Source organism: Myodes glareolus, chromosome 25 (genome assembly GCF_982192425.1).
Source record: "Myodes glareolus chromosome 25, mMyoGla1.1, whole genome shotgun sequence".
Taxonomy (NCBI): domain Eukaryota; kingdom Metazoa; phylum Chordata; class Mammalia; order Rodentia; family Cricetidae; genus Myodes; species Myodes glareolus.
In genome coordinates, this window is record NC_142050.1 from 20,593,669 (window position 1) to 20,611,154 (window position 17,486).

The window sequence follows — 17,486 nt, forward strand, 5'->3', positions numbered from 1 at the left end:
TTCACCATATGCAGCCATGACTAAGGGGCTCTCTTGTTTTCTTGCCCTCAGGATTAGTTCTCTCACACCTACATGATCAGGGCCAGCTCTACTGTGTTGTCCAGGGGAGGTGTAGGGGCCACTCCCCAAGTGCTGCAGCTGGGGAGGAGCAGGGACAGCCTCTCCCATTCTTTTTTTTCTGAACTTTTATTTTTTAATTTATTTTATTGAGCTATACATTTTTCTCTGCTCCCCTCTCTGCCTCTCCCCTTCCCTTCAACCCTCTCCCATAGTCCCCATGCCCCCACTGTTATGAGATCAGGGCCAGCTCTTCCACCTGCCACAGGTGGCAGTGGGTTGACTCTCTCTTGCCCATACCACCATATGACAGATGAGAGCTGTACCAGATCTCCCAAGCTCACAGTCTTAGGAGGGTTTATCAGACCCCTGTTAACAGGGTCAGCTCTATTATGCTTTCTAGACAAGGTGCGGGAACCAGTTTCCTGAGGGCTGAAACTGGTAAATGGGAGGATCTGCTCCCTCATCTGCCAAAGGTAGCAGAGGCAAGAGTGGAGGGTATCTTTCCCTCGCCCTCATCACCACACCACAGATGAGGGCGGTGGTACCAACTATCCTACTTTCATACCTCAGGGTCAGCTCATCTCAGCTCTACTGTGTTGCCCAGGTGAGGCACAGGGCTCATTCTCCCAAATGCTACAGTGGTAATGGGGAGGACCAACCTTCCCTCCCTCAGTCAGTGAGGGGTGGGGGTCAACTCTGCAGCCCTTTCCCTCATAAGTGTTTCCTTCAGTGAAATCAGGAGCCACAGATATTAACACAGAGCCTGACTGTAACAGAGCCATGGACCCAGATATGGGTCCTGGCAGCAGCCCAGGCTCAGACATCACTATGGCTTGACTGCCACCTACTTCTGTCCACTTGTCACCGCTTTCACCTCTTCAGATCTTCCTCTGTCCACAGGACATGATCCATTCCATCTCTCTCCCTCCCACACTGCACTGATGTTTAGGCATCTGGATTTGAAGTGATTACAGTACTAGGTACTTTGTAGGATGGGTGTTTTCCTTGGTTTCTGTTTCCTTTCTGGTCTTCTGGGGCCTGGAGTTCTGTCCCTTGATCTGGCTGGGGGTCCTCTGGGGTCCTCTGACTTCTGGTGAGGTAGAATGCTTTTGCCTGACATTCAGGGAGCTGTTCTGGCCTCTGATGAGATAGACGATTTCCATAGACGTGAAGGCTGGGATATTGCAGTGGGGAGTTTGAGGAGTGGTTGGAGTTATGCTCGATGGGTGTGAGAACACAGTTATACCTGTGTTTCAGGATGCTGATCTGGCCTCTGGTGGGGTAGGAGGCTTCTGTCATAGTTGTGGGGGCTGGGATATGGTCAAGACAAGGTTTTTATAGCTCACAGGTAGGATATTTCCAAATGAGGGACTTGGTGAGGAAAATTGGCAGGGTTACAGGAGCAGAACATCATAACAAGTTAGTCACATGACCTCCTGAAGCAAAGGCACAATCGCAAGGTAATCATAGTAAGGTGGTCGTAGAAATCTTTTGAAATAAAGGTAGGGCTGCAAGATGGTTATAATAACTTTTTTAAACAAAAACATGGTTGCCATTTCCTGGAACAGGCAGTACAGAACCATTTGCAGTTAAGGATGCAGGTGGGTTTTAGCCCATTTTTTGAGAGACAGAGGTTTAATTGTTAACAGGAAGGAGCCTAGTCTGTCTTTTAAGCCTATGATGGAGGAAAGCTTCATCTCCAAGTTCCTCCCCTAACAACGGAAATAAATTTGGGCCACGTTGAGAAAATATGAGCATCGGGTCAATAAGTGTGGCTGAAACATGGTATTTGTCCAGATATCAGTGTTCAGACTAGGGCTCAGTATAAAAAGAGTTGTGTTAGCCTAGGGTCAGAGTAAAATAAGTCCATATCCTTAATGTAGGGCATGGCAGAATTTTGAATGTTAGATTTCTGAGACAGTTTAAAGAGACAGGAGGTAGAAAAGGAGAGGTGCCTGACCTTTAGCAGATGGAGCCATGTTGGCGCACTCAGGGAGGGACACACTCTCAGCTGTGGAGGTGGTTGAGACTGCCTGTGTGAAAAGATGGCTGTGGCCTTTTGCAGGATTGGAAATGACTGCGACACGTAGCTTACAATTCTTCCACACAGTTCCTCTCTGCTGGAGTCGCCCAAGGTGAGACAGGCTGTCTCAGCAAGTGACTGAAAGAGGTTGAGCAAGACAATCTGTAATATTGTACAGATGCCGTTGTACATGGAAGGCACTCCATCACTGGGAAGGGGTGATAATGGGATGCAGTGGAGACGAGGTAAGTAAGAAGGAGCAGGAGTTCCAGGATGTGCGTGTCCCCAGTGGTCATCAGATGCGATGGTACACCACCTAGACACACACAGGGGTAGACAATCAATGGGAATTAATGACCTTGAGGCAATCTGCTTAGCAACTCTAATGTCCTTTAAATTTTAGCAAAGATTAATCAGATCTTTGAAAAGACTAAGCAGTCTTCAGTAGCCAGTGTGGTAAGAGAAGATGCATCGTCAAAGGGGCACCAGTGAGAATGAGCTGGGTATCAGTGATACAGGCCCCACAGGGAAAGCCCCTTGTCTCTCTACAGTGCCAGCCTGGCATGTGCAGCCTTCGGAACTGATCTGGGGAAAGGTTTCCTTAGAAGAGTCCTCAAGAAGACCTAATTCCTCCCCACAAAAGAGTGAAGCGAGGCGTTTGCTGTGATAGCTTCTGAGTTGTACATCATCAAGCTTCCTGTCTCCCTGTCTCTCTGATCTCCAGTGCTCCCCAGAATGTCCCCCTAAGCCCACAAACGGGCCAGAGAAAAGGGACACTTCAAATCCTGAGGGAATGTCATTATTTATAGGCTAGGTAATTGCCAGATGTTGGCATTAATCAAAACCTTGTTATTCTTTTGTGATTGGGAGTAATTGGAGTTCACAAGCATCATAGTGTACTCCTATGGACTGGTCTACAGTCACGTCTTTATGGTAGCAGTGATTGTTGCTTCATTAATTCATCAAGCATATGAACTTTACAGGGCTCCATGTAGCAGCACTGTCTCACAGCAGTCTCCCTGAGGGATGAAGCAACAGAGTTCTAGACAATGAATTTTCAAAACAAGAATTTTAAAGAAATTAACATGGGAATAAATATTTATCTTTTGTTAAAGAAGATTGAGAATACGAGGAGCTATTGTGTATTTACTGCTATACCAACCATTCTGCTAGATAGCAAGACCTCTGTATGTTCAGCAGTGCGAGCCCTCTTTTTAAAAAGAGAACTGAGTTCAAGAAACGTTAGCTAGGTCATGTGTCCAGTAGTTCACAGCTAACTGGGTGCAGAAGTAAAGGTTATGACCCAGGTTTACCCGATTCCACACTATCACTGCAGCAGCTCTGCCTTGTGTGTGGTATACACTCTAGACCTTGAGTCTCTGACTCTGTTTATGTTAATTACATAAATCACCGGTCAAGTAATAACTCTTACCTATGCATACTTCGGCCAGATTTCCTTAGCTTCCTGGATATCTATCAAGTGTCTAGTATTTTATCATAAAATGAGAGCTGATGATTTCTTTATTACATTTTATATTGCAGCAGACCTGCTCAAACTGCCACCTCCTTTATCACACTCAGAAGCATATCAAAGTCATGATATTTAGCCTTCTAATGTTTAATGCATGACTATTCCAAACCATGCACATCTGTATATCTACCTATCTATTTATCTACCTATCAATCTATCTACTTATCTATCTATCTATCTATCTATCTATCTATCTATCTATCTATCTATCTATCTATTTATCTATCTATCATCTGTCTATCTGCTTCTGTTCATCTGTCTATCTATTATCTATCTATCAATCTATCTACTTATCTATCTATCTATCTATCTATCTATCTATGTATCTATCATCTATCTATCTGCTTCTGTTAATCTGTCTATCTATTATCTACCTATCTATCATCTCTCTCTATCCACACACAAGCCTGAATATGGTGAGTGCAGTTGAGAATTTTACCACTCTGTGTGTAAGCTCACAATAACAATAAAACTATCCCTAGACATCTAGGCTTCCAAAGTACTTAGGTAATGGTAAATGTATTCACCTTGTGTGTGAATGACAAGGTTAAATGTTAATTCCATTAAAGAGTTTTAGTTCCTAAATATTAAAATAAAGGTCTAATGTTCTGTAACTTGACAGAAAAATAATAGATTCTATAGTACCACACAATATCAGTGGATTAGTGTGAAAGAAATTCATCTTCTTTTATTGTAACTGTCAATCATTGAGCTCATTCTAGTTTTTCTGTACTTAAACCATCTTTATGGTCTTCCTAGTTCTCTGGTTTTCAAACTTGAGTGACAGGATAATAATCTCAGAAACAATCTACAAATACTGTGATACCAAAGCTCCGGCATAAGGCTCCAAGGCTGTGTTTGATCTGAAAACCAGCAAGGACTCGTGTATTTCCTCCTAGTGTTTAGAGTAATACCTTATGTAATCCATACATCTCCCCTTCTTTTTCTATTACAAGAATTAATCAACAATTATTTTGGGAACATTTGCTCAAATTATAGGAAAACAATAATACAGTAAATAAAAGGACTCCTTCATAAAATCCACATAGAGATGTAGCCAGGAGAGTCTGGGTGTCATGTCAGCAATGGACAGTAGCAGGAGCGTAGATATGTTATTGGCACAGATAATGACAAACAGGCAAAACCAAAAACTTTCCACTTAGCCTTTCTCACATCTAGGCTGCCAAGGCTACTGGGAGATAGGAGGTGTTCATCACACTTTGGGTGGGTCATTTCAAATAACCTGATCAAGAGAATCTGACTGGCATGCAAGAGGTAAACTTAGTCTTGACAAATACTGACAGTTATCCCCAGATATTTCTCTCTTGGATGATTCTAGACCTTATTTTTGACACTCAGCATTGACCCCCACAGGAATTATTTTGTTCCCGTTTTTTTGCCACCTTGTTCATGTTTTTAGTGTTTTTTTTTAATTTTTGAACCCACTCTGCCTGATAAATGTAGCTCTAACCCCTGAACAAAGATGCTTCTTATTGCAAAAGGTAAAGACCATCAAAGAAAACCACAACTGGTAAAAAAAATACCGAAAATACCGAGAATAACTAAAGTGCAATTAATAATAGCTAAGGGTCAGAAGTTGGGGTACAAGCTGAAGCTCCGAAAAACAAAACAATCAGCCACTGGCTCTTACCTCGACCTCAGTCTGGAAATGGCAATTCTGCCGTCAGGAATCTCAGGAGACTCATTGAGAGCTGTCTTCCCCCATTTTATATCCCTCACTAGGGAAGGAATTAAAGGTGCGCACCAGCATCATTAAAGGCATGCACCGTTCAGTTTCTATGGCAACTAGTGTGGCTACTGGGATTAAGGGTGTGTGTCATTATGGATACCGAGATTAAAGATGTGTGTGACCGTAATCTGGTCTGTAAGGATGACCAGTGGGACTGTTTCACTGTCAAATCTCCAGACAGTCTTTATTTATTAAAATACAGTTGAAATGCCACTACAAATAGGTAATTGTGATTTACCCAGTCCTATTGTAAGGCTACACATGTAACCCAATGTATGCATGTACATATATGATTTCAGGATTGACTCACAGATATGAATATCCAATTAAGTGGCTCATTCCTGAGGAAAACTAATTTTTCTTCTCTTCACAGTTCTTAGTTCCCTATAGTTCTTTGTCTGAGGGGGAACCCTGTGAAACTTCTTTCTCCGCATTAGCATGTCTATCCTTACAGTCATTGTTTGGTTTTTTTTTTAAGGCTGTCATATTGTGGTATCATGGATGTAGCCCCCTGTCATTTTTAGGAGCTATAACCTCACAGTAGACTTCCTGTTCCTATGGGCCTTCATTTCTTCTTTCTCACATATTTTTCTGTGTGTCCTGATCTTTAGGCTCAGGAGTTGTGTTGTAGATGCACCTACTGGAGGCGGGACCCCCACAATCAGCTGTTCTCTGCATTTTGTTCAGCTTTAATTTCAGTGATGATTTGAAGCTTCTTTGACAAGGATGAGACTTACACCTTACTGTGGGTACACAGACAAATATTTAGGGCACTTAGGAGCTATTTAGATAGAAATTTTTTTTATTAAAAAATATTTTTTCACACAGTACATTCTAATCACTCTTTTCCCTTTTTCGTCTCCCACATCCTCCCCACCTGCCCAACTCCACACCTTCTTTCTCCCTCTCTTTCTAAAACAAATGGGACACACATGCACACACATACACAAAGAATAAAATAAAGCAAACAAATAGAAAAGTAAAAAGAAAGCACGACATACGTATGTATGTTTGCATTCATGCGTGTATGTATGTATATATACACATATGTACCATAAAAACACAAAATTGGGAACCATAATAGATACATAAAGGACAAGTAATGTCAAAAATGGCCACAGAATTATGAGACGGAGTATCTCCAAAAACATCATTGAATTCATTTAGTGTTGGCCTTCTACTTCTTCTGCTTCTCTTAAGTGTGGTTTGCATACCCCATGGAATTCCCTTGAAGAAAATTAAATGTTCATTTTCAAGTGGTTGTAAACTGGAAATCGATTCTGGGTTAGGGATTGGGACTCCTGTCCACTTCCCATCTCAAAGTTGGAACTTCTTCTTACTTAGTCCTGTGCAGGCCCGGTGTATCCTGTTACAGTCTCTGTTAGTTCCTATGTGGGTCAGTCCTCTTGTGGCTAGAAGGCCCTGTTGTTCATCCTAGTACTGCTCACAGTCTTCCAGGCTTTTCTTCCACTAAGTTCCCTGAGCCTAAGTGGAAGGAATTGATGGAGACATCGGATTTAGGACTTAGTGTTCTATGGTTTCTCACTCTCTCGCACTGTACAGTTGTGGGCCTCTGTGTTTGTTAGCATCTACAGCAGGATGAAGTACCTCTGACGATGGTTGGGCAAGGCACCATGAGGATAGCAAAATGTTGTTCAGGGTCATTTTATTGTCATGTTCCTTCATCAAAGCAGTAGCATTTGTTTTTCCCATAGGTTCATGACCTATCTTGTCTCAGTGTTCTGGCCACCTGAACAGCATCAGGCATGGATGCATCTCATAGAGTGGGGCTTAAATCCAGTCATAAAGTGATTGGTTACTCCCAGAAATCTTGTGGCACTACTGCATTGGTGGATCAGGGAGCCAGGTCACCATTGCTTAGATTTGTCCTCTGGTAGTATGAACACTAGTAAGAGGGAATAAAACCTCTAGTAAAGTGCAAGCTCAATTTCTCCATGTTCAGTGAGATAAATTAGATGTTTCCTTAAGCAATAGGGACTTACCATCAGCTTGTGGAGAGCAAGCAATATTGCCTTGATAATGACTTTGGCTGCTTGTGTATTTTCACAGGGGCCACATTGGTCAAAAACTGAATTAGATATAATCCATTCCTGGAGCTTGGTGCTAAGAGAGTCAAGTTGGGACTTCATCTCTGCCATTATTTTTTGATTCCATTTAGATTTCTTTCATGTATGCTTTTATTTTAAGTAGGTTTCCAAATGACTTCTCAAATGGCCCTTAGTGCTAACTGTCTCTCCCTGTATTCTCTTCCTTGCCTCCGCGTACCTCCCCTCTTCTATTCAAAACTCCCAGTTCAAGTTTCTCTGCCATTTCTCCATAACTGTGTATTCTATTTTTCTTAATTAGGAGTTTCTTCCTTCTGCCTAGTCCCTTACTCTATACCTAACTTCTGTGCTTCTATGAGCTTTCACAAACCCATCAAAGACTTGAAGGGCTCCACATGTAAGCAAATATATACCATATTTGTCTTTATGAATCTGGGATACCTCACTCAAGATGATTCTTTTCTGGCTCCACCCATTTACTTGTAAGTTTCATGATTTCAATTTCTAGCCTCAGAGCAATGTTCCATTGTGCAAGGGCACCACATTTTCGTTACTCATTTATCTGTTGGTGAACATCTAGGCTGTTTCTAGACATTGTGAATAGAGCATAATGGACACAGTTGAGCAAGTGGCCCTCTATTAGGATGTATAGTCCTTTGGTCATATGTCAAAAAGTGATATAGTGATATGAGGCAGATCTATTCTCATCTCTATGAGAAACTACCACTGTATCCATAGTGTCTCTACACATCTTTGCCAGCATAAGCTGTCACTTGTCATCGATATTAGACATTCTGATAGGTATCAGATAAATTTTTAATAATAACCACTATCATTTAGAGTGTGTACTTTTTAACCAGCTCTCTGAAAGACTCCTCTTTATTATCAGAGACTATGTGTGTAACTACTGTCACTGAGTATATGCACATACACACACACACACACGTCAGTCAATGCTGTGCCTTTTGAAAAGATAATCGATCATGTAGTTCATAGTGAGACTGATTAGGATTCTCTTGTCTTTAATATCTTGAAATGCCTAGATTTTCGTAACATTTTTAGTACAAACAACTCTTTATTTCTTTCTTTCTAGCTTCTTACATCTTGTTCCCCTCCTCACCAGAGCATCAGACAAGCTGTACTTCCGGTGCATCACCTTTCATCTCCTCCACATCCCTCTAAGAAAGCAATCAGTCTGTCTCCATGACAACTATACAGGAGATTGTTCCTGTGTCTTTTCTCTTTTTCGATATGAAGGATGAGATCGGAGATTTACAAACCACACTCATATGTTGGGGAAATGAAGGTTGTGAGCCCCTTCAAAAGAAAAAAAAATGTGTGTGCATATACTGGCATTACCTGCTCATGTATATCCATGTGTAACCCTTTGAGACGGTTAATCATCATTATAAATTAATTTAGAATTATCTAGGAGACACGTCTCTGAGTATATCTGAAAGTGTTTTTCCAGAAAGGTTAAACTAAGGAGATTAACTAACCTGGATGTGGGTGGTAACATCCCCAGGATAATGGAATAAATATGAGAGAGGGGAGAGGAAGAGAGAGAGAGAGAGAGAGAGAGAGAGAGAGAGAGAGAGAGATCATACCAAGTAAGACATACCATTCATCGGTTTCTACTTTCTAACTACAGACACAAAGAAACCAACATCTCATGCCTCAGCCACCATTCCTTCACTGCCATAAAAGACTGTATACACTCAAACTAGCCAAAATAAGACTTTTTGAAAATTAAGTTACTTCTCAACAAATGTTTGATCATAGCACTTAGAAAATAAGTATATTCCTAACAAGTTTTTTTTCAAGATGTTGAAAGTGAACAGAAATATAGCCTTCTTTTAAATAAAAAACAAAATTCTGTTGAAGAGTTCTTATCTACTGTATTCATATGTTCTTTACATTAAGTAGGTGTTTTTTCTGCTATAATTGAAGAGTTCTGGTAGTGAAGAGATTTAACCTCCCTTCTAAATTTTATAGATTTTCATCACATACTTAAATATAGGCAAATATAGATTGACTCTAGGTGAATATAGAACAGATAGTTGGATACAGAGACAAAAATGTCAGTAGTTACCATTTTAATTTACAGTCTTACCATGATGGCTCACTCGTATTTGGGGGTAATTATTATCTTATTACAGATCTAGGTATACTACAAGCTCATCTAACAGAGAATCTGAGAGTGACGTGGAGACCTTATTTATTTATTTTTTTTTGCAAGCCTGTAATGTAGAGCTGGGATGATGAACTATTGAATAGTAAAAGGGGACTCCATTTTGATGCCGGTGTTAAACATTGCTTTCATGAGTTAATGGTTATGACAGTTGTGAGGTCAATATCTTCTCAAAGTCACAAATATTCATTTATACCAGATATTAAAATTTTTAGGTATTATTAAAACTAATACTTTCCCTTCATCTCCTCACAAACAGCTGAAAATAATTTTTGGAAAACATTTTAAAAGTGTGCTGCTTCTCATTAACACAAATTCTTAGCGTGAATTAATAATTCACAAAAGCTATCCATTTGGGATATCACCATCTCCTCATCAAGAAGAAGAAAAGGAAACTTCTGGCACTTTATATGGTAGTTTATTACTATCTGGTTACAGAATTTTCTCAGCTCCAATTGGCATGGGCATTTTCCTTTTCCTTAGTCACTCGTCAGAACCACATGTTCTCATTTTATGCTCTCCCATCAGCGGCACTTCACACAGTGCTTTCCAGGCTCTAGATACTTAATACTGTTTTGTTAAACATATAGAGTGTATTAATCTGGTGTTAATTTGGGAACCGGAATAATGCTGACTATATATTAATGCATCAGAAAATATTATAGTTGATGAGTTAAAGTATGGCCTGGGGTTATCACTTCTTTAATGGCAGAAGGAGATCTCAGATCTCAAGCTCAAGCATTCTAACACTTAGCGCACTATTCTTTTCCTAGGGTAAAGCTTTTGTGGGCTTCTTTGTTTTTATGGTACAGAGTCTGGAACTCAACCCTGGCAGTGTTAGACAAGTCATACATTTGACCATTGGGCTGTACCTCCAATATTTTAATCATTGTTTTCTGGAAAAATAAACAGCTTTATCCAAATACAAATTTAAAATTTGCTTCTTGAATTTGACTTCTAAATATTTCGAGTTGGGGAGTCTCAAATTAATTGATGCGTTTTCTTGCTGAGTGAGGCAACTTTCAGAATATGTTGCACTCAATTGTTTTGATTCTTTCTTTTCCTTTGGTTGTCCTTTCACACAAACATCAGCTGCTGGCAATTTAAGTGTCTGAAACAATACGGTGTCAATAAACTTCATTCCTAGAAAAAAAGACCTGGATGTCTATGGCGATGTCAATATTACAGTGACGGAAACAAGTGGAGGAGCACTAGAAAGAGTTAGCATTTGTTCCTACCTAATCTTCTTGGTTCTACATGAAGAACAGTTCATGGCTACAAGATATTCCTGATATATCAGATTAATAGTGTTTTAAAGATTTTTAATATATGTATGTGTGTGTGTGTGTGTGTGTGTGTGTGTGTGTGTGTAGGTGTCCAAAGGTCAGAAGAGGGTATCAGATCCCCTAATGATGAAGCTACAAGGGGCTGTGAGATTCCTGATGTGGGTGCTGAAAACTGCTGTCCTATAAAAGAGCGATAAGGCACTTAATCACTGAGCCATCACGCCAGGCCCAAGATTAATAGTTAAATTACCTTATATTTATATAAAATGTAACAGTACAGAAAGAACCTAATGCTTGGAAGCAAATAGAGGGTTGAGTAAATCAGGGCTGAATATGAGCTGATTTTGTCAGTCCTTTATTTTTTTGGATACTACGCAAATACCATGCAACACTCTTGCAAATACATGCCTTACAAACAAGTTTATGTATTTCACAGCTTGAGATTTTAACCTTATGCCAATGCTTTCTCTTCCCTCACTCATAGAACTTTGACATGCATACTTTAACAGCCTCAATTTAGATCATATTTTCACCTTGAAATACTTACAATAATGGAGTTATACGTATATATTTATTGCTCGTTTTAGTCCATTATTACAGGAATCACGCAGCATAATTTAACAATTCATTGAGAAGAATTTAAAAGAATAACTGGGTTGGTGTGTTCCTTTGAGGTCTTTCTACTCAGCACACCATATTCCTACTTTCTCAGTCATAGGTTTTCCTGTTTCCTCCAGACATATTAGTCAATACTCAAAGAACCAGCTAAATCTCACTTTGGTAATTTGCTCTCTCTCCCTTTTCTAAATATCCTTTATACTTGCCTACATGCTCTTGCTGTTTCAGCTGTCACAAATATGCCAAGTCATTCTCTACAACTGCAAATATTTACTGTTATCTTTGTTCAAGAGAATTATGGTCTCTTGTGGTCCCTAATACCTACAATATAAACCAGTCTTAAAACCAGCCAAATGCCCTCGTTTCCTGTCTGAGAATCAGCATGTAGAACCCTCAGGTACTTTTCCAGCCCATGCCTGCCTGCATGCTGTCTCGCTCCCTGCCACGATGATAATAGCTGAGCCTCTGAAATTGTATTAGTTGAGCTTAATCGTTACAGAATCTTTGCATGAGTACCAAGTAGCTTAGGCTAATTAAGGATGCATTATGGTCCCGGTCCATCCGGAGCCTGTAGAGAAATTTTTTAAAGACTCTACCCCAACTTCAGTCTGAAAAAGAAAAACAGAACAAAACAAACATAAAAACAAATGCACACAAAAAAGAGACCCTGAAACAATACAGGATTTTAAGGTGCTAAGAAAATTCACATAGTGGTAGAAGGAAGTCAGGTACCATTAAGACCCTGATGAGAAAACAGGAATGAGAGATGTCACAGATGATTTGGATGCACCCAATCCCAGCTATGCGAAAACAAAAGATAAGCTAAATGGAGACACCAAAGATGGACTCAGTAGACTTTCAGATGAATTCTCCCCATCTCATAAAGTCAAGATGAAAAGACCTACCAAATGGAGATGTTGATGAATATGAAAAAGGTCAAAACTTTTGCTCATAAATCAAGTGGTAAAGTGGAAGAGACTCTAGCACATGAATAAAGGAAAGGAGCCATCTCCAGTTTCTCCATTTCTGGGGTAACTACACAGCTTCTGAGAGGCTGAGTAGTAGCTTATCTCTTTCCTAGTCAAGTTAAAACATTTGGTTCTGTATATTAAGGAAAAAAAAATATAATTGTTAAAGCCCAGAATTGAACAGGAAAGAAATTCTCTTTTGCCATACACTTGAATGAAAGGCTCCAAAGAATTCAAGAAGCAGTTTAAAAAGTTGCTCACCAAAGGTACTTGTTTTGGCTCTAACAAGTCAACTGGCAAGCCAACTAAACCAAAAATTTCAAAGATATAACTAGAAAACTCAGTGCGGTGTGGTATGGTGGAACATCATATCAAAGCCAAATTAATCACATTTGGAATGATGTTGGGACCCCAGGGTATATCAAAGATTGCTGTGGGAGCACATTCTGCTTCTTCAGCCAATAGCATCTAAGATACGATGTTGTGGGCGTTCCTTCCACTCCTTCAGTCAATAGCCTTTAAGATACCAGCCCACTTGGGCGTGGTCTCTTATACTGTAAAAGCAGTAGATCTGAAACAAGGGCTATTATCTTTTGTGAGAGAAAGAAAAGAAAATGTTCCTGAAATAACCATGATGCCACACAGAAAGCAGAATGCTCCGTGTTTGCATGAGGACACTGCATTGTCACAAAAAGTTAGCTTGAAAGACGCCTGCGACTATAGCTGTCATTCTGGATGCGCAGGTAGAGTTGGCTGGACAGGAGTTTGTGTCTGTCTTTAGCAACCAAGAGAAAGAGGTCAGACAAAGATGTGGAGCAGAAAGCAGGAATTACTATTAAACATGTAGAGTTCTTTCAATGATGGATTTAGTTAAATCTAAAAGCATGGATGCCATCAGGTCTCTTAGCTTCTGTTTTTGTTTTTTTGTTTTTTTTTTTTTTTTTTTTTTTTGCTGCTGTTGGCTTTTTCCTGATCGTCTACTCAGGACTGGTTGCAGCCTCCTGTCAACAGCTTGAAGAAGAGAAAGGGCCAGTGGATGCTTTGGCCACATTAGCTCACATTTCTGGTACATCAAGTTTGAACCCTGAGAGTTGATCACCTCTGATTAGGGGTCTGTAACAATGATTCTGCAATGTCCAGAAGAAAGACAGGACAACAACTATGCTTGGAAAGAACTTAACACAAAACTGAGGGCTAACACTACTTCTCAAATAGCCGAAGGTGCCTCCTGAAAGGAAAAATGAGTATTCATTTTGATGTTCTTAACTGAGTCAGAAATATTACATGTTGTGTGATATGATTCAGATCAGATACTCTCATTGCCAACCAATTACCTGAAACTGAAGAATATTATGGTAGAAACTCTTCTTTTAATCCCAGACAGAGCAGGTTGGGCCCCTCAGGTCAGTCTGGTGTAAATCTGGTAGCTGAACAGGTAGACAGAGTCAACAGAGATGTTGATCAGGAAGTTTTCATGGTGGTAGAACACTAAGAGGGAACCATTTGATCAAGAAGTGTGAGTCATAAATAGATTTTGACTGTCATTTGATAATCCATCTTTCCAGTGTGAGCTTGCCTCTTTCTGCCTAATTATGTATATTATCCATCAAAAATTAGGTTATCATAGTTGAGATATATATTTGGAACTTGCAAAGAAATTAGTTGTACTTTTAAAAACTATTTTACAAGAGTGGTTGTAAACAAATATATTCATTTGGATAAAAATAAAAAGCACATACCCCGCAATAACAACAAGACCAAATAAACAAAACACCAGCCAAATGTCCCTTAGTCTCTGACTCACACCCTTCAGCTCACTTTTGGCCCACCCGTCACCACATACTACCGTTGTGATACTTTTTGCATTTGTACTTCTTTCAGCTCCCAGAAACATCAGAAGAGTGTTGACCCTTCAGCTCCTAGCTTCATCCCCAGCTGCTGAGCCAGCTGTTTTATGAGGCACATTTGCCAGGGCCATCTTTCCAAAGCGCCTTGTTCACTGAGCCATCTCCTAGAATCACTTTCTTCTTCCCGTGCCATCTCACTTGAATTCTAGAGTCTGGTACCGAAGCCCTTCATCAGCAGGGTCCGGACTCTGTAAATTTTCTAACCAAATATCTCATTACCCTGCAGTATACCCCTGCTTTCTCTCACTCAAATAAGTCACACACTCCCACATACCTCTCAATCACCATCTTTATGTGTTGTTTTTCCATAACCTTATATTCTCTTTCTCTCACTCATACTTATTACTGGCCATGCTCATTACGTCTATCTTTGGTCGTATAATGAATGCAGCGGGGTATCTGTTCTGAAATACGAAAGCTTCCCTTACTTCTCAAGTACCCTATTTATGGACCCTTGAGGATGGATGCTCACAAGCATTCACAGTTAACTGTTCTGTATTGCTTGCAGCATCACATCACTAACCAAACAAGCAGCGCAAAGAAATGTAAACAAGTGAGTAAACTGCAAATGAAAGGAAGAACCCGTGCAGCCAACAAAGAGTTTTTAGAATTTGCCACATACCATGATCTATGCCAGCAGTTAGGAGTAAGAGGAAGTCAAATCAAAATATGTTCAGCTAAAATTGCTTTCTATCAAATTTATTTTCTCATTCCCAGGCCAATGCTGTAATATTTGGAGTTTGATTATCTTTGGGTCACTTAAATATTTATGCTTTTATCTAGAAAACATCATGCATTACTGCTAGCGTTTATTGATTTAACAAACACTTATTGGGGAGCTTCTAAGAGTCAGGAAAGTTCCAAATGAAAGGAACTTTAAAATTTTACTGTGTCTTCTCAGTGGGAACACAAACATTTTACTTTATAATGTGTTAATAAAGCACAGGAAACCTTTAACACCTTTCTGCACATTCAGTAATGTTGTCTGTCAAATTCAAAATATCATGCTTATAGTGATGTTGAGGACCTAAATATCATGCATATTGTCCCCAAAGGCAGACTAAAACGTTACTCACTCCTTGTTTAGCATGAAGCTATATAAACACCAAAAAATTGAAAATGAATTCAGCCAGTAGTGTGTGTGTGTGTATATATATATACATATATATATATATTTGTGTGTGGGTACGTACATACTTACATATGTGTGTATGCATATGAAACAATAATAAGAAATAAAAAGTGAGCATTAATTTGAGGAGAAAATAGAAGTGGTTGGAGAAAGGAAATGGAGGGGGGAAAATGATGTAATTCTATTCCCATCAAAATACATTTTTGAAACTTTACCTATTCTCCACACATGCATTGCTGGAAAAAAAATGCTAAAGAAAATGACAGAGAGCAAGAATGCATTATTTCTTTTATACACTGATCTCTCTCTCTATAATAACAATTCTATTCAATTATCATAAAAATAAATTATCTGTTAAATTTCTTTGTTAAAATTTTTATTACTTTTTTTGGTTTGTGTGTGTGCACTCACACTTGTGTGTGCCTATGCATGCACACGTGCACTCACATGCAATGTCATACATGAGGAAAAAAGCAAGGACAGCTGGGAGGAGTTGGTTCTCTACTTCCTTCTATTATGTGATCTCCAGAAAGAACTCATGCTGTCAGACTAGGCAGCAAGGACCTTTAACAGCTGAGCTAACTCACTGGCCTAGAGGTGTTCTTCCAAATGAAAATATCAAAATTCCTTGTTGCAACTTATGAAAAGTTGACTGTCCTGGTAAGCTCCTGAATGTATATCTTTCTGGTGGATGACTGCTGGTTCTCTTATTATTTTCCTTTCATCAGCTGCTATGTGCTTTCTCAACAGCATTAAGTATAGACACCCAGAGATCCATGAACTCAGCGGCCATCCCAAGGCTGCAGACATATGCTCAAGTGTTTGCATTGGAATGACTACAACCATTTCAGTCTGTGTGAAGTTCCATATTTGTTCTTTGTTAACAATACACACAGTGCACAAACTCTTTCCCAGCTCTCAACAGAGGTAAAACCCGTGTTGGACAAAGACCGAATAAGAACATATGTGAAGGATTGACAGATGTGGGTGAAGTTCGTTTCTTGTTTAAGGATGAGCACCCGAGTTTGAATCTTCAGAACACAAGTAAAGGCAGAGTTGGCAATCCACATCTATAACCCCTGGTCTACTGCATCCAGATGGGAGGCAGAGATAGAAGAACCCCTGAAAGATGGCAGGGCAACAAATGTGGAGTATATTGTAGGGAATGAACAACAAAAATAAGACACTGTCTCCAAACAAGGTAGAAGGTGCGTACTGACACCCAAGCTGGTCCTCTGAGTTCTTAATGCACACCACGGTATGCAGGGTGACGTGGCAAGAACATAAACACATTTATGCACACAAACATGCATGCACATCATAGGGGCACGTATATGCATTATATACGTGCAAAGATACATTTTTCGAATCAAAAGGGCCTATGTGTGATGAGAACTGTTAGAAGATCCTGGGTTGGAGAACCTGTTTCCATTAGCAGCCTTGTCTCCGAAATTGGTCTTTCCGCCTCAAACTCAAATACAAGCAATCATTGAGGATGCGTCATAAATTATTTATTCACAGGACATGTATGTAAGAAGTGTTCAAATAAGAGTGTACATATTGCGTGGGAATTGTGACCAAGCTACAGAATAAATTGGCCTGAATATTGTTATGACTTAACCTGACACAATATTAAGAAACACTCTAAAAGGAAATCCAATGACAAAGGTATGTACTACAGTGGGTGGTTGTATAGAACGAGCGGTCGTATAGAAATCACCACATATAAGTTGTAAGTTTTACAGGCCACTTGAGTTACTTAAGAACTACTAGGGAACAATGCTTCCATAATGGCTTTTCTCACATACCTAGTGAAGAAGGATGCTTAAAAGAAATCCCACACTAGCTCAGAATTAAGAAATAGGTGATTATTTATTTAGGGGTAGACTCACAAATCAGAATCCTCTGCTTGAGCGGAGGTCAGAAACCGAAACCCGTAACCGGAACAGAGAGG

At 39.7% G+C, this 17,486-nt stretch overlaps 2 pseudogenes; both read left to right on the top strand.

Moving 5' to 3' along the window:
- The first annotated feature begins 2,261 nt into the window (after positions 1-2,261).
- Positions 2,262-12,958, top strand: LOC148117844 (ATP-dependent RNA helicase DDX50-like; annotated as a pseudogene).
- Positions 12,959-12,971: 13 nt separating this feature from the next.
- LOC148117845 (ATP-dependent RNA helicase DDX50 pseudogene) lies at positions 12,972-13,954 on the top strand (annotated as a pseudogene).
- The last annotated feature ends 3,532 nt before the right edge of the window (positions 13,955-17,486 follow it).